General features: G+C 41.9%; 2 non-coding genes and 1 pseudogene across 2 annotated transcripts; all 3 read left to right on the top strand.

Annotated features, from left to right (window-relative positions):
• Positions 1-333: 333 nt before the first annotated feature.
• On the top strand, positions 334-2,328 carry LOC122817956 (small subunit ribosomal RNA). Its single transcript, XR_006367498.1, has one exon. It is a non-coding gene; the product is annotated as a small subunit ribosomal RNA (ribosomal RNA).
• Positions 2,329-3,531: 1,203 nt separating this feature from the next.
• LOC122817962 (5.8S ribosomal RNA) lies at positions 3,532-3,710 on the top strand. Its single transcript, XR_006367502.1, has one exon. It is a non-coding gene; the product is annotated as a 5.8S ribosomal RNA (ribosomal RNA).
• Positions 3,711-4,112: 402 nt separating this feature from the next.
• On the top strand, positions 4,113-13,580 carry LOC127012290 (large subunit ribosomal RNA; annotated as a pseudogene).
• Positions 13,581-15,523: the final 1,943 nt, after the last annotated feature.

The following is a 15,523-nucleotide window of genomic DNA, read 5'->3' as shown; positions in this document are numbered from 1 at the left end:
ATTAACTCAATATCTTATATTGGTTAAACAAAAATTGTACATGTGTGGATACAATATATTATGTATGTCGAACAAAAATGATATTTTAGAATGAAATGTGCATATATAAAGAAAATATATGAAAAATAAATATTGTGTTTATAAAGAATATGATTCTTTTTGACATCAATAAAAACTTGTTATTATTAGTGGCGAAACAAGTATAAATTGGAAAACAAACGTATACGAATGCTATATAAAAATGGCCGTATTCGATAGAAATAAAATCTATAACAACATATATATTGCTAATTTCTATTCAAAAAATATGAATGAAATATGAATAAAAACATTATTCTGGTTGATCCTGCCAGTAGTTATATGCTTGTCTCAAAGATTAAGCCATGCATGTCTAAGTACACACGAATTAAAAGTGAAACCGCAAAAGGCTCATTATATCAGTTATGGTTCCTTAGATCGTTAACAGTTACTTGGATAACTGTGGTAATTCTAGAGCTAATACATGCAATTAAAACATGAACCTTATGGAACATGTGCTTTTATTAGGCTAAAACCAAGCGATCGCAAGATCGTTATATTGGTTGAACTCTAGATAACATGCAGATCGTATGGTCTTGTACCGACGACAGATCTTTCAAATGTCTGCCCTATCAACTTTTGATGGTAGTATCTAGGACTACCATGGTTGCAACGGGTAACGGGGAATCAGGGTTCGATTCCGGAGAGGGAGCCTGAGAAACGGCTACCACATCTAAGGAAGGCAGCAGGCGCGTAAATTACCCACTCCCAGCTCGGGGAGGTAGTGACGAAAAATAACAATACAGGACTCATATCCGAGGCCCTGTAATTGGAATGAGTACACTTTAAATCCTTTAACAAGGACCAATTGGAGGGCAAGTCTGGTGCCAGCAGCCGCGGTAATTCCAGCTCCAATAGCGTATATTAAAGTTGTTGCGGTTAAAACGTTCGTAGTTGAACTTGTGCTTCATACGGGTAGTACAACTTACAATTGTGGTTAGTACTATACCTTTATGTATGTAAGCGTATTACCGGTGGAGTTCTTACATGTGCTTAGATACTTGTATTTTTTCATATGTTCCTCCTATTTAAAAACCTGCATTAGTGCTCTTAAACGAGTGTTATTGTGGGCCGGTACAATTACTTTGAACAAATTAGAGTGCTTAAAGCAGGCTTCAAATGCCTGAATATTCTGTGCATGGGATAATGAAATAAGACCTCTGTTCTGCTTTCATTGGTTTTCAGATCAAGAGGTAATGATTAATAGAAGCAGTTTGGGGGCATTAGTATTACGACGCGAGAGGTGAAATTCTTGGACCGTCGTAAGACTAACTTAAGCGAAAGCATTTGCCAAAGATGTTTTCATTAATCAAGAACGAAAGTTAGAGGTTCGAAGGCGATCAGATACCGCCCTAGTTCTAACCATAAACGATGCCAGCTAGCAATTGGGTGTAGCTACTTTTATGGCTCTCTCAGTCGCTTCCCGGGAAACCAAAGCTTTTGGGCTCCGGGGGAAGTATGGTTGCAAAGCTGAAACTTAAAGGAATTGACGGAAGGGCACCACCAGGAGTGGAGCCTGCGGCTTAATTTGACTCAACACGGGAAAACTTACCAGGTCCGAACATAAGTGTGTAAGACAGATTGATAGCTCTTTCTCGAATCTATGGGTGGTGGTGCATGGCCGTTCTTAGTTCGTGGAGTGATTTGTCTGGTTAATTCCGATAACGAACGAGACTCAAATATATTAAATAGATATCTTCAGGATTATGGTGTTGAAGCTTATATAGCCTTCATTCATGGTGGCAGTAAAATGTTTATTGTGTTTGAATGTGTTTATATAAGTGGAGCCGTACCTGTTGGTTTGTCCCATTATAAGGACACTAGCTTCTTAAATGGACAAATTGCGTCTAGCAATAATGAGATTGAGCAATAACAGGTCTGTGATGCCCTTAGATGTCCTGGGCTGCACGCGCGCTACAATGAAAGTATCAACGTGTATTTCCTAGACCGAGAGGTCCGGGTAAACCGCTGAACCACTTTCATGCTTGGGATTGTGAACTGAAACTGTTCACATGAACTTGGAATTCCCAGTAAGTGTGAGTCATTAACTCGCATTGATTACGTCCCTGCCCTTTGTACACACCGCCCGTCGCTACTACCGATTGAATTATTTAGTGAGGTCTCCGGACGTGATCACTGTGACGCCTTGCGTGTTACGGTTGTTTCGCAAAAGTTGACCGAACTTGATTATTTAGAGGAAGTAAAAGTCGTAACAAGGTTTCCGTAGGTGAACCTGCGGAAGGATCATTAATGTTTTAATATCCTTACCGTTAATAAAATATTTGTTTATATTATAATAAATACATTATAGTATTACAAATAAAATATGAATTGCCAAAATGTATATGAGATCTATTATAGATCAAATGAAATTTCGAACAAGCAAATCGAAATAATGCAAATATTAAAATTATATATTGTATTTAATACATATGAGAGAAATTAATAAGCAGCCAAAGCAAACAAATAAAAATTCGAACAAGCAAATCGAATTATTAAAATAATAATATTAAATTATTATTGTATATCCTTACCGTTAATAAAATATTTGTTTATATTATAATAAATACATTATAATAATACAAATAAAATATGAATTGCCAAAATGTATATGAGATCTAATATAGATCAAATAAAATTTCGAACAAGCAAATCGAAATAATGCAAATATTAAAATTATATATTGTATTTAATACATATGAGAGAAATAATAAGCAGCCAAAGCAAACAAATAAAAATTCGAACAAGCAAATCGAATTATTAAAATAATAATATTAAATTATTATTGTATATCCTTACCGTTAATAAAATATTTGTTTATATTATAATAAATACATTATAGTAATACAAATAAAATATGAATTGCCAAAATGTATATGATCTAATATAGATCAAATGAAATTTCGAACAAGCAAATCGAAATAATGCAAATATTAAAATTATATATTGTATTTAATACATATGAGAGAAATAATAAGCAGCCAAAACAAACAAATAAAAATTCGAACAAGCAAATCGAATTATTAAAATAATAATATTAAATTATTATTGTATATAAACACAATTAAAATACTGTGTGTATATGGACCATAATATACACGCGTTGCGATATGTATTGTTCATCTCAGTTATGCGCATACATTGGATAATGCAACAACCTAAAATGTACAATGTTGTACCTGGTTTTATACAGGTTAATGTTTTATATAAATTTCAATTTATATCGCTAAAAAAGTATTAATATATATATATATATATTTATTTACAATAAATGCAATTTAAAAAGAAATACTTTGATATATATTGGTTATATAAAACTAAGACATTTCGCAGCATTCGTTTTAGGTATAAAAATAAATTTATTGAAGGAATTGATATATGCCAGTAAAATGGTGTATTTTTAATTTCTTTCAATAAAAACATATTTGACAAAATTAAGAAACCAATTTATAAAACTCTAAGCGGTGGATCACTCGGCTCATGGGTCGATGAAGAACGCAGCAAACTGTGCGTCATCGTGTGAACTGCAGGACACATGAACATCGACATTTTGAACGCATATCGCAGTCCATGCTGTTATGTACTTTAATTAATTTTATAGTGCTGCTTGGACTACATATGGTTGAGGGTTGTAAGACTATGCTAATTAAGTTGCTTATACAAATTTTATAATGAAATTTTATAAGCATATGGTATATTATTGGATAATAATAATTTAATTATTTTATTCATAATATTAAAAAATATATGAAAAACATTATCTCACATTAGTAAATAATTTGAATGTGAAAAACGAAGAGAAATATTTTCTTTTTCAATCAAATGATACTGAGAAATGTCTAGCATAAAAATTTATCTAGAATTGTCTCTTATTAATGATTAGAAAATAGAAAACCGTTGACAATATTATTGTTCTTCGTTGATTCGTTAAATCAAACAAATGCCATTTATATACAGATATTATTAATATAACGAATTTAATAAAATGTTTTATCATTATATATAAAGAATTAATTGCATATAAAAGTTATACACAACCTCAACTCATATGGGACTACCCCCTGAATTTAAGCATATTAATTAGGGGAGGAAAAGAAACTAACAAGGATTTTCTTAGTAGCGGCGAGCGAAAAGAAATCAGTTCAGCACTAAGTCACTTTGTCTATATGGCAAATGTGAGATGCAGTGTATGGAGCGTCAATATTCTAGTATGAGAAATTAACGATTTAAGTCCTTCTTAAATGAGGCCATTTACCCATAGAGGGTGCCAGGCCCGTATAACGTTAATGATTACTAGATGATGTTTCCAAAGAGTCGTGTTGCTTGATAGTGCAGCACTAAGTGGGTGGTAAACTCCATCTAAAACTAAATATAACCATGAGACCGATAGTAAACAAGTACCGTGAGGGAAAGTTGAAAAGAACTCTGAATAGAGAGTTAAACAGTACGTGAAACTGCTTAGAGGTTAAGCCCGATGAACCTGAATATCCGTTATGGAAAATTCATCATTAGAATTGTAATATTTAAACAATATTATGATAATAGTGTGCATTTTTTCCATATAAGGACATTGTAATCTATTAGCATACCAAATTTATCATAAAATATAACTTATAGTTTATTCAAATTAATTTGCTTGCATTTTAACACAGAATAAATGTTATTAATTTGATAAAGTGCTGATAGATTTATATGAATACAGTGCGTTAATTTTTCGGAATTATATAATGGCATAATTATCATTGATTTTTGTGTTTATTATATGCACTTGTAGGATTAACAATGCGAAAGATTCAGGATACCTTCGGGACCCGTCTTGAAACACGGACCAAGGAGTCTAACATATGTGCAAGTTATTGGGATATAAACCTAATAGCGTAATTAACTTGACTAATAATGGGATTAGTTTTTTAACTATTTATAGCTAATTAACACAATCCCGGGGCGTTCTATATAGTTATGTATAATGATATTTATATTATTTATGCCTCTAACTGGAACGTACCTTGAGCATATATGCTGTGACCCGAAAGATGGTGAACTATACTTGATCAGGTTGAAGTCAGGGGAAACCCTGATGGAAGACCGAAACAGTTCTGACGTGCAAATCGATTGTCAGAATTGAGTATAGGGGCGAAAGACCAATCGAACCATCTAGTAGCTGGTTCCTTCCGAAGTTTCCCTCAGGATAGCTGGTGCATTTTAATATTATATAAAATAATCTTATCTGGTAAAGCGAATGATTAGAGGCCTTAGGGTCGAAACGATCTTAACCTATTCTCAAACTTTAAATGGGTAAGAACCTTAACTTTCTTGATATGAAGTTCAAGGTTATGATATAATGTGCCCAGTGGGCCACTTTTGGTAAGCAGAACTGGCGCTGTGGGATGAACCAAACGTAATGTTACGGTGCCCAAATTAACAACTCATGCAGATACCATGAAAGGCGTTGGTTGCTTAAAACAGCAGGACGGTGATCATGGAAGTCGAAATCCGCTAAGGAGTGTGTAACAACTCACCTGCCGAAGCAACTAGCCCTTAAAATGGATGGCGCTTAAGTTGTATACCTATACATTACCGCTAAAGTAGATGATTTATATTACTTGTAATATAAATTTTGAAACTTTAGTGAGTAGGAAGGTACAATGGTATGCGTAGAAGTGTTTGGCGTAAGCCTGCATGGAGCTGCCATTGGTACAGATCTTGGTGGTAGTAGCAAATAATCGAATGAGACCTTGGAGGACTGAAGTGGAGAAGGGTTTCGTGTGAACAGTGGTTGATCACGAGTTAGTCGGTCCTAAGTTCAAGGCGAAAGCCGAAAATTTTCAAGTAAAATACAAATGCCAAACAAATATATATATTATATAAAATCTAGCTAAATTAATATACTTGAATAATTTTGAACGAAAGGGAATACGGTTCCAATTCCGTAACCTGTTGAGTATCCGTTTGTTATTAAATATGGGCCTCGTGCTCATCCTGGCAACAGGAACGACCATAAAGAAGCCGTCGAGAGATATCGGAAGAGTTTTCTTTTCTGTTTTATAGCCGTACTACCATGGAAGTCTTTCGCAGAGAGATATGGTAGATGGGCTAGAAGAGCATGACATATACTGTTGTGTCGATATTTTCTCCTCGGACCTTGAAAATTTATGGTGGGGACACGCAAACTTCTCAACAGGCCGTACCAATATCCGCAGCTGGTCTCCAAGGTGAAGAGTCTCTAGTCGATAGAATAATGTAGGTAAGGGAAGTCGGCAAATTAGATCCGTAACTTCGGGATAAGGATTGGCTCTGAAGATTGAGATAGTCGGGCTTGATTGGGAAACAATAACATGGTTTATGTGCTCGTTCTGGGTAAATAGAGTTTCTAGCATTTATGTTAGTTACTTGTTCCCCGGATAGTTTAGTTACGTAGCCAATTGTGGAACTTTCTTGCTAAAATTTTTAAGAATACTAATTGGGTTAAACCAATTAGTTCTTATTAATTATAACGATTATCAATTAACAATCAATTCAGAACTGGCACGGACTTGGGGAATCCGACTGTCTAATTAAAACAAAGCATTGTGATGGCCCTAGCGGGTGTTGACACAATGTGATTTCTGCCCAGTGCTCTGAATGTCAAAGTGAAGAAATTCAAGTAAGCGCGGGTCAACGGCGGGAGTAACTATGACTCTCTTAAGGTAGCCAAATGCCTCGTCATCTAATTAGTGACGCGCATGAATGGATTAACGACGGACGTGTGTTTTCTCGTGGTCCCAATCAAACGGTCATTTCAAAGTTATTTCTGGGTGTACAGAGCTCGAAATTGGACTAAAATTCGCAGTTTAGTGCAAGGAAGACGCCTGTGTAAAAACAATTTTGAAAAGTGAGCGGTAAGAGTGGAAATCGCCGTTTTCCTTTTTGGAAAATTTCCACACGTGCGCGTGGGTGAGTGCAGCCGCGAGAACTTTCGTGAGAGCAAAAGCGGCGAGAGCGAGCTTTCTCTCTCGCAGTCAGCTGTTCTAGCGGGTGTGTGTACCGGCTAAACTTGCGTATCGGGTAAGTGTACTTGCTCGAGTAAGTTTGGTGGTAGGAGGAAAATGGCTCCATCTCCGATGGAGACGGCAGGTGGATGCTCGGGCAGTGAGTCTGCGAGCAGTCGTAGCGGCAGTGTTAGCCGTGATAGGCAGGGTCGGTCGAAGGGAAAGCGTGGCAGAGGTGCAGCTGCGAGGGATGCCTCACAGGCCAAGTATGTGGCCATCGACGGAGGCAGTGGTGGACCGAAGCAACTTGTGGAGAAGACGCTGTCATCGCTGGAGATGCCGCCGCCGCCGGCTCCCGTTGCTGCCATCGTCCCCGCTGCTGGCACTGTCCCCGCTGCCTCCTCTGCCGATGCCTGCGTCGGCGTCGCAGCTGGCGCCGCTGCTGGCGCCGCTGCCACCGGAGAAGGAGAATGCGTAGAGGAGCTCGAGGCAATGGAGATCGTGAGAGGTGGCCTCGGCCGAATTTCCGCGGAGATCGCGAAAATTAGGTCGGAGATCGTGCTGGACGTCACCACCTGCCTGGGACGAAGCTCAACGAGGGAGTTACTCAGAGTCGCCGCAAAGTACGAGGCCCTGATCTCGGCGCTCACGGTGCGCAATGCGATTTTGGAGGACCGGTGGAAGCAAATGAAGAGGACGCCGCTGCCAACGCCGCCACCGCCGCCACCGCCGACTATCCAACATGGAGCCGCCCATATGCCCTCGGTGTATGCCACTGCGTACCCCAGCCTGCCGGTGTCCTCTGTCATGCCCCCTGCCGTGCCGGTCCCGATGCCGAGGAAGCCGCGCGAGACCTGGTCGGCTGTGGTTCACAGCTCAGACCCGAATATTTCGGGGCAGCAGCTGGCTGAAAAGGTGCGGAAGGAGATTGCTCCTTCACTAGGAGTCCGTCTACACGAAGTCAGAGGACTGGCGCGTGGCGGTGCCATTATCCGCACCCCGTCGTCCGGGGAAATAAGGAAGGTTGTGGCAAATAGGAAGTTTGCAGAAGCTGGCTTGGAGGTGAAGCAAAGCCCAGCCCAGACTCCAAAAGTTCTGGTCAGCAATGTTGATACTGCGACGCCACCGGCTGATTTTATGAGCGAGTTGTTTAAAAACAACTTCGCAGACCGAATGGACCTGGAGGCCTTCAAAAAGCAGGTGCGGCTAGAGAAATCGTGGTCGCAGGCGGATGGCGCCACTGTAAATGTGACGCTGGAAGTCAGCACCACGGCCCTCGACGTGCTTGACGGCGGCAAGGCGTACATTGGCTGGTTTGCGTACAACTGCCGGGCGTTGGTGCGCACTTACGCATGCCACAGGTGCGTGGGTTTCGACCACAAGGTGAAGGACTGCCGGTATAAGGAGAATGTCTGCCGACAGTGCGGACAAACTGGCCACAGTGCACGCGAGTGCCAGAAGCCGGTGGACTGCCGGAACTGCCGGTTTAAGGGCTACCCGTCGGGACACCACATGCTGTCCCCGGGATGTCCCGTATATGCGGCAGTGCTTGCGAGGGTGAACTCTAGACATTAATGTTTAGGTTCATCCAAGCAAACTGTGGTCGAGGACGAGCGGCGACCATCGAGCTCGGAGTCCGGTTGCTTGAAAGCAAGAGTCTGTTCGCACTGGTTCAGGAGCCTTACGCAGGTGACGAGAGGATAGACGTGTTGCCGGATGGAGTGCGAAGCTTCGTCGATCGGCGAGGGAAGGCAGCCATCTTTGTCAGCCACCAGGATGTCATCTGCATGCCAGTGGAGCCGCTCACCAACAACTACGGCGTGTGTGTGTGCATCAAAGGAAGTTTTGGCTCAATCTTCCTTTGCGCCGCATACTGCCAGTTCGATAGCAGACCAAATGGTAGACCGAACCCGCAACCGGATGAATACAGCTACAACCTCCAGTCGTACCTAAGGTACTTGGATTCTGTCCTGCTGCTGGCCAGCAGTACTCCAGCAATCTTCGGACTTGACGCGAACGCAGCGTCCCCCATGTGGTTTAGTAAACTCCCTCCTCGACCGGAGGGACTAACTAACTACTCCCGGGGTGAGCTGCTGTCCGAGTGGATGCTGACGAAGGGAGCGGTGGTCTTGAACCAACCTAGTCAAAGCTACACGTTCGATAACATAAGATCGCACAGCGATATCGACGTGACATTCGCCAACTCAGCAGGACATATGCTAGCCACATATGAGTGGAGAGTGGACGAGTGGGAATTGAGTGACCACAACGTAATTTCCGTTGTGGCCAGCACCTCGACCGCGAATGCCGTTGGGAGATTATCTCCGGTACCGTCCTGGAACTTCTCCAATGCACGTTGGCGTCTGTTCGAACAGGAATTGGTGAATAGGGCAGCCGAGATTCCGGAAGACTTCCAAGGATTGCCGCTGGACCAACAAGTGTCTAGACTCCGCAGGATGGTGCACGATGTGTGCGACCTTGCGTTGGGAAGGAGAACGCCCGGACAGCCGAGAACGAGGGTAAGTTGGTGGACCGCTGACCTTTGCGCAAAGCGCCGCCAAGTCAGGAGACTCAGGCGCCGTCTTCAGGATGCCAGACGCCATCAGCATGATGACGTGGCCGAGCTGACTGTAGTGGAGCTGAGGCTTGCCACAGCCGACTACAGGAAGCTTATCGTGAGGACCAAGGAGAACAGCTGGAGACGCATCGTGGGAGAAAACTCGCACGATCCCTGGGGGCGCGTCTACAAGATGTGCCGAGGTCGCAAGAGACGGACGGAGATTGGGTGCCTCCGCGTGAATGGCGAGCTGGTCACCAATTGGAGTGACTGTGCGCGAGTGCTCCTCCGCAACTTTTTCCCAGCTGCGGAGTCTGACGCACCGATTGCCCCCGTGGAGGAAATCCCACCGCCCTTGAATGTCTCGGAAGTTGATGCTTGTGTCGCCAGGTTGAAGAGCAAGCGCTCGCCTGGCATGGACGGTATCAACGGGACGATTTGCAAGGCTGTGTGGCGTGCCATACCTCAGCATCTGACGGTGCTGTATTCAAACTGCGTCCGGTCGGGGTACTTCCCCGCAGAGTGGAAATGTCCACGTGTAGTGGCACTGCTCAAGGGACCCGACAAGGACAAGTGCGAACCGTCGTCATATCGCGGAATTTGCCTGCTGCCGGTTTTTGGCAAGGTGCTCGAGGCCATTATGGTGGATCGTGTGAGGGAAGTTCTTCCGGAAGGCTGTAGATGGCAATTCGGATTTCGCCAAGGACGTTGTGTGGAGGACGCTTGGATGCACGTTAAGAGCAGTGTTCATGCCAGCCCGGCGAAATACGTGCTCGGAATTTTCGTGGACTTCAAGGGAGCCTTTGACAACGTGGAATGGAGTGCTGCATTGCGCCGATTAGCCGAACTGGGATGCCGAGAGATGGGCTTGTGGCAGAGCTTTTTCTCAGGCAGAAGCGCAGTGATCCGAAGCAGTTACGAGGCAGTTAATGTTCCCGTAACTAGAGGCTGTCCGCAGGGATCAATCAGCGGCCCATTTATATGGGACTTGCTGATGGACGTTCTGCTCCGACGCCTTGAGTCGTACTGCGCCTTGAGCGCGTACGCGGATGACCTGCTGCTTCTCGTCGAGGGAGAATCCCGAAGCGTGCTAGAGACAAAAGGAGCGCAGCTAATGTCCATCGTAGAAGCGTGGGGGATGGAAGTCGGCGTTGCCGTCTCCACCAGCAAGACGGTGATAATGCTGCTTAAGGAGAACGCCCGCCCACCTTTGGCACGTAATCCTTCGGGTGTGCTTAGTCGGCCCCCAGCGGTCAAGCTTGCTGGAGCAAGCTTGCCGTATGTAAGCAGCTGCCGGTATCTTGGCATCACGGTCGAAGAAGGCTTGAAATTCTCCAAGCACTTCACCTCGCTCAAGCAGCGAATGACCGGAGTCGTTGGAGCATTGGCGCGTGTGCTTCGAGCAGACTGGGGATTCAGTCCTCGAGCCAAGCGGACCATCTATGCCGGACTCATGGTACCCTGTGTGCTATTTGGTGCCCCGATATGGTATGTCGATACGACGCAGGAAGTAGTGGCCAGGAAGCGACTTCTTTCTTGCCAGAGGCTCATCCTGCTTGGTAGCCTCCCGGTTTGCCGAACAGTGTCTACTGTGGCACTGCAGGTTCTTGCTGGCGCTCCCCCGCTTGATTTGGTCGCCAAGCAAGTGGCAGCCAAATACAAGCTTAAGCGTGGATACCCGTTGGAGGAGTACGATCTGTGTTATGGCGAGGACCTCACAAGTCTTAGCCGAGGGCAGATGAAGGTGCGTACTGAGCAGTGCATACTGCACGCGTGGCAAGACAGATGGGATAGCGTAGAGTCATCCGGCCGGGTGACCTACAAGTTCATCCCGGATGTCGAATTTGCCTATCGCGATCCTAACTTTGGATTCACGATGCGTACCGGATTCTTGCTTACAGGACATGGATCGCTAAACGCATTTCTGTTTGGTGTCAGAGCGTCGGGCACTGCCGCATGCTCATGTGGCGACCCATATGAGGACTGGCAACATGTTCTATGCGACTGCCCGAACTATGAAGATTTGCGAGACCTCGATGGACTTGGTGTGCAGCAAGTTGGCGAAAGATGGATTGGATTCGATGGCATACTAGCGGATCAGGAGAAGACCAGAAGGCTTACAGCGTTTGCCGAGGAGGCGTTCAACCGGAGGAGGGACTCTTAGTCCTCATCCCTGCCGTGTGGTAGCAGCGAAGAATACTGCCACAGTCTGTCATTGCTTGTCGTAGGAGGCGACTAATATGACATGGTTGCCCCATCCGAGCTTGTCGGAGCTGAAGGGGTGAGGCCCACCGAGCCTGTAATTTTCGGTACCACGGGTTGAGCAGTTATCCAAGGCTGCTCATTGAGGTCGGCCCCCTTGTGGGAGTTTCGTGGTGGCTGTGGTTGACACCTATATCGCGGGTAGAGTCCCCGGGCTCGACGTGGATGTTGCGTTTATACAACTCGGGTGCTGCGACCCAAAGAACAGTAGAGATTTTAGATAGATCTCGCCCCAACGCAAGGGGAAGTGCTTGCCCGACAAGCAAGTACTTAAATTGCTACTGGGGTGGTTGCTATGTACATAGCTATAGCTTCTAGTCCGGGGCGTTGGTCTGGCGCTTAACCTAGACCCGCTGCACTATATGCTCCAAAGTGGGCATATGTGAGTGCCGTGGTTGTAATCCCTTTAGTGTGGAACACGCCACGTTAAATAAGTTCGGAGGGATCCGATTCCCACTGTCCCTATCTACTATCTAGCGAAACCACAGCCAAGGGAACGGGCTTGGAATAATTAGCGGGGAAAGAAGACCCTTTTGAGCTTGACTCTAATCTGGCAGTGTAAGGAGACATAAGAGGTGTAGAATAAGTGGGAGATATTAGACCTCGGTTTGGTATCGCCAATGAAATACCACTACTCTTATTGTTTCCTTACTTACTTGATTAAATGGAACGTGTATCATTTCCTAGCCATTATACGGATATATTTATTATATCTTATGGTATTGGGTTTTGATGCAAGCTTCTTGATCAAAGTATCACGAGTTTGTTATATAATCGCAAACAAATTCTTTAATAAAACGGTGCATATATGTATTTTTGATTTGAAAATTTGGTATAACTCCAATTACTCAGGTATGATCCAATTCAAGGACATTGCCAGGTAGGGAGTTTGACTGGGGCGGTACATCTCTCAAATAATAACGGAGGTGTCCCAAGGCCAGCTCAGTGCGGACAGAAACCACACATAGAGCAAAAGGGCAAATGCTGACTTGATCTCGGTGTTCAGTACACACAGGGACAGCAAAAGCTCGGCCTATCGATCCTTTTGGTTTAAAGAGTTTTTAACAAGAGGTGTCAGAAAAGTTACCATAGGGATAACTGGCTTGTGGCGGCCAAGCGTTCATAGCGACGTCGCTTTTTGATCCTTCGATGTCGGCTCTTCCTATCATTGTGAAGCAAAATTCACCAAGCGTTGGATTGTTCACCCATGCAAGGGAACGTGAGCTGGGTTTAGACCGTCGTGAGACAGGTTAGTTTTACCCTACTAATGACAAAACGTTGTTGCGACAGCATTCCTGCGTAGTACGAGAGGAACCGCAGGTACGGACCAATGGCACAATACTTGTTCGAGCGAACAGTGGTATGACGCTACGTCCGTTGGATTATGCCTGAACGCCTCTAAGGTCGTATCCGTGCTGGACTGCAATGATAAATAAGGGGCAATTTGCATTGTATGGCTTCTAAACCATTTAAAGTTTATAATTTACTTTTTAAACGACAATGGATGTGATGCCAATGTAATTTGTAACATAGTAAATTGGGAGGATCTTTGATCACCTGATGCCGCGCTAGTTACATATAAAAGCATTATTTAATACAATGACAAAGCCTAGAATCAATTGTAAACGACTTTTGTAACAGGCAAGGTGTTGTAAGTGGTTGAGCAGCTGCCATACTGCGATCCACTGAAGCTTATCCTTTGCTTGATGATTCGATAATAAAATTGCATAATTTATTTGTTGTGTTGAACTTCTTATATAAAGTTCAACCAACAATCTATTTGTATGCATTGATTGTTTGCTTGGCTTTGTGGCGAATTTTTAATCCTTTATATATTACATTCCTAAGGTCTAGATTTTCAAGTAAGAGACCAATTTGATTAACATATCAATATAAGTACAACTCGACCATCTAATAATAACAATATGAATCGTCATCTTATTAGTGACGCGAAGATTGGCAAACATATAATATAAAAATATTCCTAAGGTCTAGATTTTCAAGTAAGAGACCAATTTGATTAACATATCAATATAAGTACAACTCGACCATCTAATAATAACAATATGAATCGTCATCTTATTAGTGACGCGAAGATTGGCAAACATATAATATAAAAATATTCCTAAGGTCTAGATTTTCAAGTAAGAGACCAATTTGATTAACATATCAATATAAGTACAACTCGACCATCTAATAATAACAATATGAATCGTCATCTTATTAGTGACGCGAAGATTGGCAAACATATAATATAAAAATATTCCTAAGGTCTAGATTTTCAAGTAAGAGACCAATTTGATTAACATATCAATATAAGTACAACTCGACCATCTAATAATAATATGAATCGTCATCTTATTAGTGACGCGAAGATTGGCAAACATATAATATAAAAATATTCCTAAGGTCTAGATTTTCAAGTAAGAGACCAATTTGATTAACATATCAATATAAGTACAACTCGACCATCTAATAATAATATGAATCGTCATCTTATTAGTGACGCGAAGATTGGCAAACATATAATATAAAAATATTCCTAAGGTCTAGATTTTCAAGTAAGAGACCAATTTGATTAACATATCAATATAAGTACAACTCGACCATCTAATAATAACAATATGAATCGTCATCTTTTTAGTGACGCGAAGATTGGCAAACATATAATATAAAAATATTCCTAAGGTCTAGAATCTTAAGCAATAGACCAATTCAACTAAGAGTTGACATATAAAAATATGTTCCTTTTAATGTTAGCAAAATTTTATCGTCACATACTGTTAGTGACGCGAACGTTTTTTTCTCCATGTTTATATGAATGTTTATTCAAAGGTAGAAAGGCAGGATCGTTATTTTATAAGTGAAGCGATAAAAAAATATTATGCAATAGGACATCTATTTATAAATATTTTTAAGTCTTAGAAATTCAAGTAAAGAGATTCAAGAAATTCATTCAACTTAGAGCGCACATATAATTAAAACTATTCCTGAGGTTTAGAAACCAAATTAAATAAAGAGGACATATAAACGTATGTGGTATTTTGATGGTAGTAAAAATGTATCGCGATATTATTAGTGACGCGACCAATTTTTATACTCTTTGCTCCATGTGCAAATATATCTAGTGTTTAGATAGTCAATTAAAAATGACAATTTTAACTAAAAGACTTAAAAAAGTGTTTGTCAAACTTATAATTTTGTCAATACTATATAAAACGCCAATCATATCCTTATAAAAGTAAATACGGTATATGGTTATAAATACAAAACCATATATAAATAAAAAAATGAAATCGTATGTATATGGCTTATAGGTATAATACCTATAAGGCATAATAATGTATAATATTAGCAAATATACATATAAAAGTGCATAAATTGTATAGATATGGCATAAAGAAGGCATTTATGAGAATAGCTAGTAGAATTTGCCCATACACTACTAGCGAAATGAGATATTTATACCTAGTGAGGGCGGCACTAGTACTATAAATTGTGGCAAAATAAATCTTATGCAAATGCATAGGATTTTGTCAATACCGTACAAAAAACTAAGTAAAACGTATGGATATTGAAAAATAAATGGATTATATTCATAAAATACGAATATTTCTTGCATTCTCTTGTTATACGAGAGAATATCATACGGAGCGGG

The sequence above is a fragment of the Drosophila biarmipes genome, unplaced genomic scaffold, assembly GCF_025231255.1.
Source record: "Drosophila biarmipes strain raj3 unplaced genomic scaffold, RU_DBia_V1.1 ptg000045l, whole genome shotgun sequence".
Taxonomy (NCBI): Eukaryota; Metazoa; Arthropoda; class Insecta; order Diptera; family Drosophilidae; genus Drosophila; species Drosophila biarmipes.
This window is presented reverse-complemented; position numbering and strand designations above follow the sequence as displayed.